Source organism: Corvus brachyrhynchos, unplaced genomic scaffold (assembly GCF_000691975.1).
Source record: "Corvus brachyrhynchos isolate BGI_N302 unplaced genomic scaffold, ASM69197v1 scaffold97, whole genome shotgun sequence".
In the NCBI taxonomy this organism is placed as follows: domain Eukaryota; kingdom Metazoa; phylum Chordata; class Aves; order Passeriformes; family Corvidae; genus Corvus; species Corvus brachyrhynchos.
Window position 1 is genome coordinate 3674286 of NW_008239758.1, and position 16356 is coordinate 3690641.

The window sequence follows — 16356 nt, forward strand, 5'->3', positions numbered from 1 at the left end:
CTTAGCTGGAGTAAGCACTAGTGTGACAAATGATGTACAACAGAGACACAAGGCAGGGTGAAGTTGTCAAAGGATGTTAAAGGTAGCAAGAGGCAAGCTAATCAGTAAAAAATAAGTGTGGTGTAACTTCTCATGTTCTCTCAATACTGTGGACAAAACAGAACGTTTTGAGGGACTTCCTTGACAATTACTTATTAGCATCTGTAAAAGCAATTTTTAAATACAGTCATGAGAGACATCCAATATAGAAACATCTTAAATGACACTGGAGTGAGGAGTAAGAAGATAATATGAAAGGTTCTCATATTACTTGTAAAGGAAGTGTGTAAAGGGGTTGTTTAAATCTCTGATTTTAAGGGTTTTGGTTTATAGTATAATCACCCTTTCCCATCTTTGCAGTGGGTATATATGAGTGTATCAAAAGGAAGCCACGCCTTCCTTACAAGCACAGAGAACAACTTCAGAAAGGGGGATTGTTTTAAGGCCAAATGAGAATGGTATTGCTGCCAAGTGAAATTTTGCACTGGGAACCTGTGGAGGGAGGAAGAAGTGTTAATGTGGTAGCAGCCAGTGGAATGCATGCAGTGTGTAACTTGTCCTTCACAGCTCCAGCTCCTCTCCATGCAGAGGAAACAGGATGAAATATTGCCCAGTTGTACCTGAAGCAAGATGCTGAAAGAGAGGCAGAAAATGGTTCTGACAGGCACTGAGGTGCTGCTTGTCCTGGTCACCCTGGGAAGGACGGGTTGTCTCTGTGGGATGCACCCACTACTTCTACTTGTCTGCAGTGCTCATGCACATTCTGTCTCTATATTGGCTGGACAAGCAACTGCCAAACAGACCATAGTTTAGAATAAAAATCCCCAAAATTTACTTTTCAAAGAAATTCAGAATTTTTTTTTTTAAACGAGAGTTCGGAACTGAGTGAAAAGTCAGTGAAATTGAAAATTGAGGAAGGATAATCACTACAGGTATCTTTTTATGGCCCTTTGATGGCTTTACATTTCTCTTTTTAGGGTATGCTCACTTTCACAAACAAGATTTTAAACAGATTAGGGAACAGTATTTTAGATTTGCAAAATGAAATATGGAAGTAAAAGTGTGATTCTGTGAGCATGGAGATTCATGGTTTCAGGTATGTCATTGTTCTTGGCTATTTGAGCTCTCACATCAATTAATTTAAATTACTGTCAGAGACATTGGTGTAATCAGGTTTTCTCATTAAAAGTACTTGTATCTTCTCTTCTGAGAAGTGGACAGTCTTGAGTCTGACACTGTTACATTTTTTTGAGTAGGCTTGCAGAACAAATAATGTGTCTGTGTCCTAGATAGGTTAGTTTATTACATTTGAATTCTTACAAAGATGTTTTCCCTTAGAGATGGGTACAATAACGGTGACTTTGAATTTCCTGATCTATAAATGCATGTGTCAGCATCAGTGTTGAGTTCTTTAGGAAACAGTGGAGGTTTGTCAGGAAGAGTTCAAGGTTTTGCAGTACAAAGTAGTTTTTGTTGTACAATGTGTGTGCTGAAGAATAGCTGCAGCAGACAAGTCGGACTAAAATGCTCAGTAATAGCGTGACGTGTCACTGCCTGGTGCGAAATGAGTCACTCTCTATAGAGATGCAAAATCACATTATAGAGTCTAGAGTCGTGTACTTTATTCATATATGGACAAGACTGTCCTTTGTCCCTGATAATGGTTTTCTTCAATATCTGTATGTGTCTAATTTAAGCCCACAGACAGCATTGCATTGGTGTATGTACCATCTCCTGCTGACGATCTGTTTGATTCGTGCCATTTGCCTCCATTTTCTCAGGGTTCTGTATCTTACTCTCCTTTTTCTATACTTTTTCAGATTTGATTAAAGACTAAGTATAGTTGTCAAACTGGAGTGACTATTTTGTCATCTGTAGAAATACTGGCCTCAGAGCTGTATTTGTTTGGGCTTGCTTCAGAACAATTGTTTATGTTCTGACTGAACAGTTGCAATAAATAGGAAAGATCATTCAGTGCTGCTTGGAAAGATCACATTTGAGTCATCAAAGGGCAGTGGGAAATGTTTCTGTGCAGAGAATTGGAATAAGTGTGGAGAGAGCATGAGAGAGTTACTGGAGCTCCATGGTTTATGCAATGGCATAGAGATGAAGGCTTTGTTTAGGAATATGATTTTTCTTGTTGAAATGTGTCTGGATTTTGCCACAAATTGGATTTATAGGCAAGGAGGAGTAGGCAGTGTGTAGGTAACTTGAAAAACTGCCATGAGATGGACGCAGTTTCTGGATCATACTTCTCAGTGTTTTTGTTGCTTCCAAAGTTCAGTAACTGCCAAGGGCATCAAATGTAAAAGCACAGTGGTTTAGAAGTGCCTATGTGAAGCCTGTGTTTCTTACTTTTTCATCCCACTGGTGTGGTCAAACAGAGTGAAAATTGCAGTGTTACTGGATGTACTCAGCCTGTGTAGGTACCTGGGAAGGATGCCAAGTCTGATAGGGATTTCAAGTTTAAAGCACTTAAGACTAGATCACAATCACAATGTGTCTCAGAATTACAGAACTAGAAGCAGCAGCTGTGCCCAAGTTCAGCTGGTTTAAGAGCCTGTAGGACCTGGAGGTAAAAGTCCAAATTCAGGATAATGATATTACTGCAGTAGATTGTCTGGGTAAGTTAATAACAAGTTCCATTAATCACTGGGTGGTCCAGCTCATTTGTGAGAGGCTATGGGGGAGCAGAGGGGGAAGAATTGTGTTTGAATTGTTCTTTATTGGAGTTCAAGTCCTTTGGCCAGAATGGCCTGGAATAGCAGGCGCTGGGCCACTGCTCTTGAGATGCTGTTCTAGGTCTCTGTGGCTGGAATCAAGCTTCTGCTTTGTGACAGCTGCTCTTCTTCCCTTCAAATGTACAACTCATTTCCTTTCACATTGTTCAGGGGCTCATGTTTAAACTCTGTGCTAATGGTTAAAAAGAATGAGGAATGCCTGTAAATAGGAAGGGGAGAAAGCTGCTCTATGTTATGGGGAAGAAATAAAAGGCACATTTTACAGCTACAGTTGAGGGTCCCTCCATAATGATCTGCATGTGATTACTGATTGCTTAATATTTTTCTGTCAAAAAACTTAGTAAAGAAAATTATCTCAAATACTCTATGCATTGTAAGAGAAAGGACTTAGCCTTTTAGGTTTATTAAGTGGTGGAATACATTCCTTTAAACATTTCTGCAAGAATTACATTAAACATTCTGTATGCTTCTAACTCATGGGTTTAATGTTACCTGGTAGAGCTGTAGGTCTCACTCGAAGCTTAAATCAAAAAGTGTTTTGCTGCTGAAGGCAGGAGGAGACTCAAGTCCCATTTACAAAATGAAGGGTTTAATACATGCTGATGACATTTTGTCTAAGTGACAGATTTCTAATCAAAAGCCTCTACTCTTGCAGGTGGTTTAGAACCAAGGTGTGTTGCATTTTCTGAGCCTGGCACTCAGTGTGCTTCATAAGCCATTTGATGAGTAGTTGTTCACAGTCAGTGCAAGTGGTGATGCTTATCTGGTGTGTTCTTAAATGTCCCTGCATCTGTGGGAAAGTGCTTTTGCAATTTAAAGGCAGAAGGTTAAATTTAATGAAATGTGGAGTCATAAAGGGTGCATATCAATGTGATAGAAAACAAACCTGATAGAAGGTGGCTTTTCAAGGAAAGGTTTATTGCAAGTCTCTTTGAAAGCAAAGGTAGCTTTTATCTCTTTCTGGCTGTTTTCTCCTTGCTCCTTTTGTTATTTTCTGTTTCTCAAAATAACAGCAAGTACATGATCTTGTCTGGGATGTTCTTTACAGTATTTCTGTCCTAGGACTCTATTCTTTTAACCTTGAGTTGAAATCATAAATTACCAGGATAAACCAGTCCTGTACTTTGATGAAAGAGCATGAGAGTGTACCAATAAATGACTCCTGAACAGAGCACTGAAGAGAACAAAAGTATATGCATGTCTTGATGGGAACAGAAAAGAGACACTAGCAGGGAAAAAGGAAGGAGGGGCTGGCTTGTGAGAGAGAATATTTAGGATGGAAGGTTGAATGATTTTTATCATCTGTAGATGCACAAAGTAACTGGTCCTTCTGAAGTGTTTCATTTCCTGCCCAAGTATAATTTCTCTGCACAATTTATCAAGCCACTGCTCCTAGATGTGGGAACATTTTTTTTTTTACATTTATGCAGCAAAAAATGGAACAATAGCTGGACAATTCTTGGTCCCTCTGAGTTGGGCTTAGCGTTGGAACTATCACGATTAGACCTTTTTCTGGAAAAAGTGTGTGTGTGTGTATGAGATTTGCTCAGGTTTTGAGCAGGCCATACATCCAGCAGAGGTGGAGAGAAGTTATGTTAGAACAAAACTATGGAAACTGAAAGAAACATAAGGCAAAGAGGGGTAAGTGGGAATGAGGGGTGAGGCAACTGAGAGAAAAACAAACTAAATGGTAGTGGAAAGAGACTAAAATAGAAGAAAAAAAGGTGCCAACGTTACTAGTGATTAGTAAATGAGGAGAAAACAACATTTCTCAGGATGCATGGCTTTCTTAAAGTGTCTGTGAGAGAGAAAACATACAAATCTTAGTAGAAGTACTCAAGGGATGGGTGAGAGTGACAGCTCTGCCCTCCTGGGCTGTTCCTGGGCTGCAAGGTGAGGTGGGCACTGCCAGGAAAACCTGATGCAGGAGGTGAGTGCCTTAACAGAGCTGACTGCCCCTGGCACAGAGCTGGGGGTAATACAGTCAGTGGTAAAGTGATTTCCTTGCTTTACCCTTCCCTGCTTGTTTCAGTTTTTGAGCACTGAGCCAAACTCTTCTATTTCTCAGTCTCAAAGACGATGATACCCTAACAAAGAGCAGGCTTTGTCCTGGTATTTGAACCTGTGGCATTGATTTAACCTTGATGGGATAGAGGAGCATCGGTTTCGCTGTCTCTCTCCCAGGAAGGCAAGCAGTGTTTGTACTTCAGCCTTGCACGGGAGCTTCAGCAGTCTTTAAATTGTCACTGGGACCCTGGGAACCCAGCTGCTAGTGGCTGCTTAGGGATTGCTTTGAATTGCTACATCCCTTCTGGGGATATATTCCATTCCTGCACCTCTTCTCCACTGTCTGAACTGTGATGGTTGGTACAGCTTCAGGCCACGTCTCACCAGAGGCTCTGAAACTGGGATCCTCAGGCTAAAAGAAGAAATTGTAGCAAAATTCTTTGAAAATAGAGCTAAATTCAAATAGGCTCACAAATGAAATATAGGAATAGAAAGTGCTAATGTTTTAAATAGGACTCGGAATTAAGTTATTATGGAGCATTAAATATGGTACTCTTTCAAAAGCAGTGATTTCTGCCGTGGTTTCCTTTAAAACTTCATTTTTGCAAACTCTGGCACTGATCATACACGTGAGAGAAGTGCCAGCTTGAGCTAACTTTGCAAGTGCAGAGGACTGGGATTTGAGAAGTAAAAGGAGGCATGTAGTGGACTCCTGGCAGAAATCAGTGCATTCATTGCAGGAAAAAGAAAAAATGTAAAAAGTAAAAATGGAACTTTTTTCCCAGTAAAAAATGGGACTTCTGTGTATAATTTAATACTATTACATGTGCCTTTTGGGTAGGTAGGATTGCCTTTGCTTTGCAAATAATCATGCAGCGTTTCTTTGCAAAAGTGTATCTTTTCATTTGCTCTGACAGGGTGCTGCCAAGCCAGGAGCCTTCAATCTGAGCTTTGTTGTGCAAATCTGCCTTCTTTCTAGAGCACTCAAGTTTCTTTGTACTTTTTAAGCATCTAGCTTATTTTTGTGAAAAAAGTATTTGCTGATTGTCAGAATTCTTAATGCTGTTTGAAATGTGTTAGGCCACAGTGCTGTGGATCTTGCCGTGCACCTTGTAGTTTGCAAGGAAGTGATGGGTCCAAACGTGCACAGGTAACTCCACAGTCGAGCAATGGTTTAAATGTTGGCAATTTCTGTAGTGTTTTCTTTGTGGTAATTGGAGACCATACACAGAAGCTGCTCTAAACTCCATGTACCCTAAGGTTCTGTGTTTCGGATGTATAGATTGATGAAGAATATAGATCTATTATAGATCTATTGGATGTATAGACTGATTAAGAAAATACCCACAACCTATCTGGCAATTATATTTGAATATAAATAACAGAAGCCTTTGCTCTGCTGTGCCAGAAGAAACTCGAGGACAAAATATTTATTGAAAAGAAGACATTAAGTAATAGTAATGCAGTAGTAGTAGTTTAGCTGCTCTCAGCTGTTTATGACTGGAATCTGAAATGAAACAGAGCTTGTATCCTGGCAGTGTTGAGTCCTCTGTGCTTCTCTGATGAGTCTCTTGGGTTAGAATCTTAAGAAGTATTTACATGCCTAGAGATTTAGATAAGCACTTGGTGGGGTGTTCAAAAGCATCCAGGTCCCTAATACCTCTTGGCTTACTTAAGGGAATATGGGAGTGTGTATATGCACATGTGCGTGTGTATAAAAGCTGTTGATTAATTCTATTATTTTGAAGAAAAATCATAGCAAATTCAATAGGAAATAACATTCCATCCCAGTCTGCTGAGCCACTGAGTTACTTCACAAATACTGCTATGCTTGTATCTTCTTTTCCTATATATATTTTTTTTGTTTTATACTTGGTTTTCATTACTTGCTTGTATTACATTGCTTGTATTTGTTGAAGCAAAGGGAAAAGTTGTTAATCTTTGGGCCTTCTGACCTGCATGGAAAAGAATGTCATTTGACTCATCATTTTTCAGAATTTAAGTGTTACCACTCAAATTTTGAAAAACTGGAGCCATCTAGTCATGTCTGTTTTAACTTGGAAAATAGATATGAACACTTTTCACTTTTCCACAGACTGTGTACAATAAAATCTTTCTTGCTTAGATTGTACACTCATCTTTTAATTTTTTGTGACAAAATCTGAAATTACATTCTCACAATAAATAATTTTCATTCTCATTATAAATAAATAGTGCAACTCAAAATTTGTGTCCCATAAACATAACTTTCCCTTGTTTTGCCTACTTAGAAGTATAGATAGAATATTTTATTTAAGACTGCATTCCTCAGGGCAAAAAGTGGAGATCTGGGACCCTAGCATTTTCATTTCAGAGTTAGCAGTTGCTTACTGTGTGGCCAAGGACAAGTCAGTTTAACCCAAATTCAAGTATTTAGTCTTTCAGTTCCTCTTCTACATTAATGTTGTATTAGGAGCTTGGATGTGTGGTTTCAGCCTGTATGCATTTGTTCCCCATGTTTCCTGAAGCATCCAAAGCTATAGCAGTGGCTAAAAAATAGTTCTTGCTGAGAGCAAAAAATCTGGAATCCAGACAGGTGGAAAAGCAGCACACGTAGCATGGGCTTGCTTTTAATGAGACACTCGAGACCTTTGGAGTGTCACAGACAGGGTGAAGCTGTCCATTACATTATGAGGATAAAATATTCTGAAATATGCTAAGACTTTTCTCTTGCTTAGAGCAAGAGACAGCACCCTTCTCAATGTGCAGACTTCTTTGTAAGGCTAGATTACACAGTCTGTATTTACACATACTTTGGCTGCATTTGGTTAATAAGGTTATTTTAAAAGGCTGCATGATTGTGTGCAGACGAGATCAGCTGGGTACAGGATTTTGAGTGTTGACTAAGCAACAGCAAGTGCCCAGCATTCCTGACCCTACTTAAAATTCTCTTGCTGGCATAGACTTACTTGTAGAACAACTTTAAGCGATATCAGAGCTAGAATTCAATGTCTGATGTTTCTGTTACTAAATTAATAAAAAAAACCTCCAAACCAAGCCACATGTAATTTTGTGCCTAATTCTGGCAGAAAATTACATACAAGAAATACACTAGGAAGAGCACAGGAATCATGGGGTAAATTCTCAGTATTGCTGTCAAAGAAAGGAAATTAATTTTTTTTTTAAAACAGATATAGCAAATATCAAATTGATTAATAAATAATCTTTTGGTAGGTGTTATTATTGACTTTCATAAAATGCAGGACCATGTCTGGCATATTGGCCTGTTTTTACAGGTTCCTTAGTTGTTTAATGCCAAGTGCTTCATCTTACCTAATCAATTGTAGACCTTTTCTGAGAGCAAGAGGTGTTACTATGTCTTTTGCTGCTTTCCTGAGATGATGAGTTTCTAAAGTACATCCACAGAATTTTTCAATCTGTCAAGATCTTTAATATACTCATGTCTGTTTCCTTTTTGTTTTCTTTCTTTTTCTTGAAAGAGCAGGAATCAAAAACTATTTAATGCATCCCGGCGTTCCTGTCAGCAGAAAGAATTGCAAGGATGCTGGGAATTAGAGCTGTGGTCAAACACCCACATCACAGACACTGCGTGGCAGATGTTTCTGTAAAGTCCTCATTAGCTTTGTTAAAATGGCCACCCTTCTCTTTTGAAAAAATTCTGTTGTGATAGTCCTCCCACATGGCAGAATCTTTTGTTTAGACTACATAAAATCAGGCAGTTCAACTCGTAACACTCTAAACTACATTTTTCCATCTATTTTTTTGGATTGTGTAAGTCCTTCCTCAAGAAAAGACACATTCCTCAACCAGCAACCACGTTTGTCATGTTCTTGGGCTCTGTGCCTTTTCCTTTTTCTTTGATGGGGTTTCCCAAGCAAAGGCTGTTGATTAAATACATTGACATGTACCCAGGTGTCTTCAGGAGTCTTTATTCATACAAGTTGTTCTAAGTTAGGAGAGTTCACACTAAATGGTACAGCACAAAAGAGTTGAAAGCAGCAGAAATTCTTGTCTGCCTTGGTGTGAGTGTCTCACTCAATCAGTGGGAAAGCAGAACCTCTGGCTGATGGGTTGGTGAGGGGATTTTGCTGAAAGACAAATCTGAGAGGTGTATGTGGATTGCCTGCTGAAACTCCTCCATCAGTGGGGAGTGCTGTCATTGCTCAGTTTTCCTGTAGGTAGCAGTGCTTGTAAGGGCTTTCTCGATCCCAGAATACAAGGATTGTGCTATTGGAGCTTCCTTTCTGAGTAGAACTGAGCTGCCGCTTCTGAGCCTATGCCAGAGCTGTGCTGCAGCTGTTCATTGATTCTGTGTGGGAGCTGCAGGCCTTGCGTTCCCCGTGTCAATGGGCATTCTTCTCTGCAGGAGCATATGGGCACTTTTGATGGAGTGGCTCCAGTCCTGTTGATGCTGGCAGCTGGAGGGTTGGCTGTAGAGGTCTCAGCTGGTTGCCTGGCTGGGCTTCTCTACACTTTGGGTCATGCTCGGCTGTGAAGAATTTGCTCCATGTTAGAGAGTAGATTGAATAATAATGCTTGGCACAGATCTGCACGTGACCCTTTAACAGTGACGTGCTCCATGCTGAGCTCATGTCACCCTGGCAGCTCACAGAACATCTCCATGTGGGAAAGATGTGTTTGGGGATGCCCTGGGATCTCCCTTCCCATGCAAGCCACGTTGCAAACACCTTTCTCTTCTATTCCTCTCCAGCTGCCATATCCTTGTGCTACTCAGTTCATCTAAAACTATCTATCATCTATTCCTAAAAATAGTCTGTGATCTTGTTGCTCCTGTTTGCCTGGGAAGTTACAAATAATAAAGGGCTCATAAATATTAGTGAGATAGGAATGTTCTTTGTGAATATAAACACTCTGGCAGTACTCTCATGCATTTCTTTAACTTTGTTTGTATGATTCAGAGATCTCTTGGTGGAAAAAGTATGTTTTGTTTCTTGGGAAACGGGCCCTTGAGATTCCTGATGTCCTTTAGATGGCCTGGGTTGTGGTGGTTTTTTTGGTTACATAAAAGAATTTCCTACCAAAAACTGGGCTCTGAAAAATGAGATGGGACTCAGGTTTTATATTTTGTAAGTTGTATGAAATTTTTAACATTAGAAAACATGTAAGAAATATTTTAATATTGATCTTGGTGTGTCTTTAAATGTAACACATTTCTCTACATATACTTAAAATCCTTCCCATTTTACAAAAATAGTAATATTTTTGGTATTTTAATTTTGTTGGCTGCTGGGACAAGATTTGCTATTGGGTCCATCAGAAATCCCTAAGGAAGTTGATAGTGTGAGCACAGTCATGAGCTGTCTTTGAAGTACAAGCATGTCCTACAGTTCTTACTTTATGTTTCTACTTTAAATGTCTGAGAATAGAAATCTTCAGTTGAACACTAGGATGTGAATTCTCTGGCCATGGATGTAGTTTTCTGGAGTTCTTGTTCAGCTGCTTTTGGTAGGTAATCAATTGTGGGTGAATCATCCAATTTTATGCAACACTTCTTTGTTTCCCTGAATTTTTATAGAAATGTACTCTGCCATGGGTACTGACAGAATGCTGCTTGAATTTTGTATCTTCAATATGATTATAATTTTTAATGTGTTCATGTCTCACATAAATTCTAAAATACTATTAGATTTTATAATTATGTATGAACTATTACCAAAACAGAAACCTGCACTTTCTTAAATACCTGTGTACAAGCATTGTTAAATTGTTAAATTTTATAGCACTTATGCAGCCATGGGAGCAATAACAAGTCTTTGACTTCTAGGGCACAGCTTCTTGCACACCATAATTTTTATTAATAGCAGTAGGACCCAATTCAGCTGCTTGATTCATTTTTTTAAAAAAACAACCCAGTTCCCTCTGCTGCTGTCAGAAATCTTTTCTACCATTTTACTTTGGTGCTTTGGGGAAATCTGTGCCACTGTTAGCTGAAAGTTTAGTAGAAGAAAAAGTTACAGAATACTTTCATGTGAAGGTGGTGGCTCTCTGAGCTTGACACTGTGAGGTGCTGAGCACTCGGGGCTTCATGCAGCAAAGCACTTCAGCACCTACTGAGGATGAACTTAAATGATTTGCTGGAGGTGAGCCAGAGTGCTCTGTATTTGTGTGACTGAAACATTTGCACTTTGTAGTAGACCCTCTATTTATTTTGGAGGGCAGAATAAATCTTTTTTTCTTTAAAGTACATCAGAGCAAGAGAATTTTTGTTTTCTTTGAAAACACAATATACTGAGGCGACTCAAGAGTTCCTGCCATCCTTTAGTGCTTAACCTCTAAAAGGAGGGATTTGTATTTTCTCCAAAGCATTAGGATAGAATGAGCTGTGTCAGTGTAATTAAAAGAACAGGTCCAAGCACCAGTACACTTTTATAGTTTGGGTTTTTTCTTTATTGTTGTAGGGTATTCTAGGAGGAAATATCTGTTTAGGTATATATTACCCATTTTCATTTGCAGATGATTTTTGTACCCAAGGGCCAAGTACTGTGTTTCTTTAGGTTTTTTGTTAAGATCTGTATTTGAAAATGTGCATCTTAGGTTGGTTTCTCAGTGTGGGGCGCTTCTTTTTCTTCTGAGCATCCAGACCTTTAGAAAATCTCTAGAAGTCAATCACAGATGTGCCTATTAGCTGCCCATTCACCTAGTCAGAATATTTTATTCCTTTTTTTAAAGTATATTTTTCTATAATGGTGGCAAACTTTGTGCCAGCATGCACTCCTTTAAAGGTGTACTAAGATGCAAGACTTTAAGTAAGCTGTGTTGTAGGTACAAGTTCTTGGTCTGCACTACATGAGCTAGTAGTAACCTTCTTTTTGAGCGTGGCAGTTAGCAATTTATATGAAATATAGCAATCAGGAAGGAAGTAAAACAAGTAATATACATAGCACTGTAGTAGAACGTGAAAGCACAAAACAGGGAATTACAGATATTTGAGGTTAAACTCCTTTTGATCTAGAAAAGAGGCTGAAATCTTGGTCTCTAATCTGATAGAGCATTCTGGAAGAGAACAAAGAGGAAAATCTCTCCCTTCCCTCAGGAGGTTGGACACTGCAAGGAGATTCAACTTTGCCTTGCCAGCCACCTTATTCTTCCCTTTGTTTGTTACAGGCTTAAATAAGATTCTTGAGAAGGCTGTTAGTATTGTCACATTGCATTAAAGCAAATCAAGCACTTACATGGCTGCAGGGAAATCGCTGGAACTTTTAATGATTTATTAAGAGAAGCGTAACTATTATGTGTTAACCATGCTGGAATGTAGTATTTTGTACTAAGTACTGTATTTAAGATGTATTTAATGCATTTGTGCAGCTTGGCCCAGTTCTGTTTCTATGGGAAATGGAGCCATACAGTTACATTATTTCCTGGCTCTCTGTGTGTTAACTTTGGGATGAATCTATTTGTTTTCCCAGTTGATTGCTTGCTTCCTTTTTAGAGAGAGAGGGAAATAAATTTAAAATCTTTTCATAGCCTTGGCTTTTCTGTTAGAATAAAAAAAATCTAGGTTTTGCCTCATGGGTTTTACAGCGTGCATATTTATGACAAATGTAGGAATTTTCTATCCCATTAAAGTTTCAACAGATAATTTCAGCAGATAGTCCTTCAGAACAAAATAAATGCTGTAACTTTTTACAAAGTCATTAAAAGCTTAGAATGTCTTAATAGAATATGATACCTTTCAGCCTTTAAATAGCATGGGCTGATTTCCTGGCCAGGTACGTACAAGAGAGTTTTGCTGGCCAGCCCCCTTCAATGGTAGCTGAATAACAACAAAAATCCTGTGATGGTTCAATCCTAGTTACTGAGTGCAAAAGAAAGGCAAAACAAGTGAAACAGAAGGTCAGAGCACGTGTGCAAGTATTGGCTGGCAAGAATCCCATTGAGTTGCATTATAAAATACCCAGTGGATATATTAAAAAAAAAAATAGGGTAATTGTTTTGAGAGTTTTATCAGCTCTCTGTTGATCTGGGATATTTTTGGCAGTTAAGTCTTATATTCAGTAACCTTCCATAGTGAAATATGAAAAAGTAATGTAATTCAGTGGATATGATGTACAAAACATGAGTAAAATATGGCATTTTTCTGAAGCTTGTTGTTATAATCCATATAACAATGGGGAAATGTACTATTCTTGTGCAATAGGGATAAATCTTAATATTCTTAACATGATTTTTCAGTATTTTTATTTTAAATCTTGAGACTTTTTTTAGTTTAGAGTTTTGGTGAGATGTAGATTTTACTTTAAAGTATGGACAGCTCATGTGCTGTGCTCATGGGATCATAGAATGCTAAGGAGCTGGAATGGACCTTAAAGGTCATCTATTCCCTACCCCTCCTGCCATGGGCAGGGACACCTCCCACTAGACCAGATTACTCAAGGCCTTCTCCAGCCAGGTTTTGAACACTGCCAGGGTTGGGGCAATGCTTCGTCATAACAAAACACATCAAAAGAAAATTATATTATCTGGAAACAAATAGAACAACAGAGAACTATCATGAGAACAAAATTCCAATATTAGGTTTATAGAAAAATCTTTTCTCAGAGAATTTCTTGTAATATAAATGCCTTAGCAGATAAATATCTAGTCTTTTAAGTCTGTAGCAAAATTGCAGATTGCATTTTGAGCTGTAGCTGGATATACAGAACTAAAATAGAAATAATATCTGGAGGGGTTCCTTTCAAAGCCTATTTGTTCTATTCCAGATTTTTCTTCATATAAAATTCTACATACACACACCAGAGACTTTCAGATTGTTTGTAATACAACGTCATATTTAATTTTTCAATATTAAAAAGAACAGTAGGATCTAGCAAGAAGTAACAAGCAAGGAGCATTTGTGTACAAACTGCAGTGTTTCTTCAGGCAAAAAGGTCTTTATCATATAGAGCATGCAAGTTTTACAGTCAAAGGTAGTTTGCCATCATGTGTAGCTTCAAGTGAGAGGTGATAATACAAATGGCTGACTGGAAAGTGTTTTCATGTTCATAATTTAACTTTGTTGCTTTTTTCTTTCTCCCCACTAACTCTAACATTTCAAGTGTGATAGAGGGAGTTGTACAGACACCTGAGAGGAAGAAATCTTTCCTATTGCAGAGCTGTTCTCTGGGTGTAGGTTTTGATCTAGAGGAAACCTAGTTAGCTTCACCAGAAATGGGACTAATGAAAGGCTTTAGCTTCTGACCTGCAATGGAATAATAAAGAAGTGGTGACCCCCCTCCTGGGACCTGTTTTTTTTTCACAGCCACGAATTGTGGCCCTTTCTGGTCAAATGGTGCTGAATCCACGGTGCTCAGATTCTGAATTTGGAGCTGAAGGATTCTTCCTGTATGAGAAATTCCAGGCCCCCTCGGAGTGCGTGCCTTGTGTGATGGCAGCAGTTTTGTCTTTGATTAGGTGACTCGTAAAGCCTGATAGATATTGCCATGTAATTACATAGCCCCTCAGCTGGGTATCTTCTGTTTATGTTCAAAGCATTTTGCAGCTTGATATAATGCATGTAAATGATGCTCAGCAAATAGTCAGGGAACTAAAAGTCAGCAGCTGTCTCCTTTGTGCACCCATTTTCAATAATTAATTGGGTATCCTGTGACTTTTAATTGTGAGAAGGGTGATGCTGGTTTTACAACTCCTAAATTCAGTATGATCAGAACAAAAGCTTTTTTGTTCCTAAATGCATGACTAGTACAGCTATTTCCAATTACACCAATATGAAATAAACTGTAGAGGTGTAAAATTTAATTATAACCATTAGAACTTTATACCAATTTTTACTGTTGGTAGCTCAGACAACTTACAGACTTTAAGGAATCATTCTTTATGGGCGTCATTTTTCAAAGGACATTAGAGCTCAGAGTAAATACCATTGAAGAAGTGTGTCCTTGGGCTAGGAGCTGCAGTGTCATTAATGGTTGCATAGAACCAGGAAAGCATGTTAACAAAATTCTTTTTCTTATGATCAGTGCTTTTTTTCTCAGGTGTAGGTGTGTGTTAGGTTGTCTTCAGAGTCTGTAGGAAACCGTATCTGCAGATCCTGTGGCTGGCTCTGTGGATTTGCATTTACAAGTCATTGTTAAATAAATTTAGAATTTTATTATTGATTATGGTTTCACAGTCAAGCAATCATGTTACTTCATTATGTTTATTTTTCACCAGCATATAAGTGGATTATCTGTAATGGGACAGCTATGGGCTGCTATTGGATGTGGGTTTTGCACCTTAAGCCTGAGAGGGGTAATTCCCCCACTGCCTTCAGCCTTTGAAAAGGTTTTGGGAAACCACAGATCTCTTCCTTGCCTGCTGGAGAAAGAAGACATGTGTGAGGCTGTGGAAAATGGCATTGATTATTTTTGGAATTAACAGTGCACAGAAAGGAGACAGAAGCTGCTGTTGTAGAGGAGCTGCAGAATTCCTGATAGGATTTCCTGCTTTTCATGCAGCCTTGTCATGTACCTTTCTCCGTCTGCCCAAGGACTCCTCAGACATTCCTGCAGAGAGCAGGGCAGCGTCCCGCTCCACGTGTGACCCCAGGTCACTTCTCTGCTGTCATGTCTTACAGCAGCAAGATGATGACCCGCAGGAACTCACTGGTACTTGGGCTTCTCCATCTGTTTTATCTGCTTTTCTGCTCGTTCTGTCAGTGCTCTGGAAGAGAAATGATCCTGACAAGTGTGTGTGCTGCTTGGCATATTAAACATGAAGATTGGGAGCGTGCTGTAAAGGCAATAGAAATAATTAGCTGTGTGTCTCTCTTTGAACTCACATTTTCCCTTAAGCAGGAGTGTTCTCTGGCTGTGTGGTAGCAGCGATATTGATGCAAGGTCAGCCACTGCTGAGCTCCCAGCTCTGCTTCATCAGCTCCTCGCTGGTTTTGGCAGGGCAGTGTACTCCCCCCTCACCTGTGCCGTGCAGGCAGCGACTGAGAACAGGGAACCATTGCAGTGCTGAGAGCCCTGACCCATTTTCAGGTTATGCAAGTCCCCAAGGGCCTTCGAATTCAGTGAGATTAATTCCCTTTTACAAAGTGCTGAGGACAAACAAAACACTTTACTGGGGACAGGTCTGGGGAGCACCAGCACTCAGTGAGCTAGGCCTGGATTTCACACTACGCTGTTACAGTTTCAGTGATAAAAATCAATTAAAACAGAGAAATATTAGGCAGAAGGAATTTAGTGTTTGTTGAATATGTGTTAAATCACTGTCATAGTGGAGTGATGCTTTCAAAGGCTGTTTCACACTGGGTGAGGACCTGGCTTTCTTTTCATGTTGTCACTGTGCAGGTACCATGCCCTGCAAGAAGCAGATGGCTGAGTTCTGCCCATGGCTTATTCCTGGCCATGATTTACTCAGTGAGGACCACAGGTCTGACAGCCTGGAGTTTTCACACAAAAGGTGGATAACTTTTAGCCTTTTCAGAAGGTTTACTGAAATCTTCTCTCTGAAATGGGTGCTTTGAGTTTTTGAAGAACACCTGGCATCCTTGTTTTGATCATAAAGGTGCTCAGTCTCACAGGTGAGTCACAGTGAAGCATTTTTCCCGAGTCTGGTCCCTTCC

At 39.3% G+C, this 16356-nt stretch overlaps 1 protein-coding gene across 2 annotated transcripts in view; it reads left to right on the forward strand.

The window, feature by feature from the left end:
* SH3GL3 (SH3 domain containing GRB2 like 3, endophilin A3) overlaps positions 1 to 16356 on the forward strand; it is a 58073-nt gene that overhangs the window by 26629 nt on the left and 15088 nt on the right. The window lies entirely within an intron of this gene.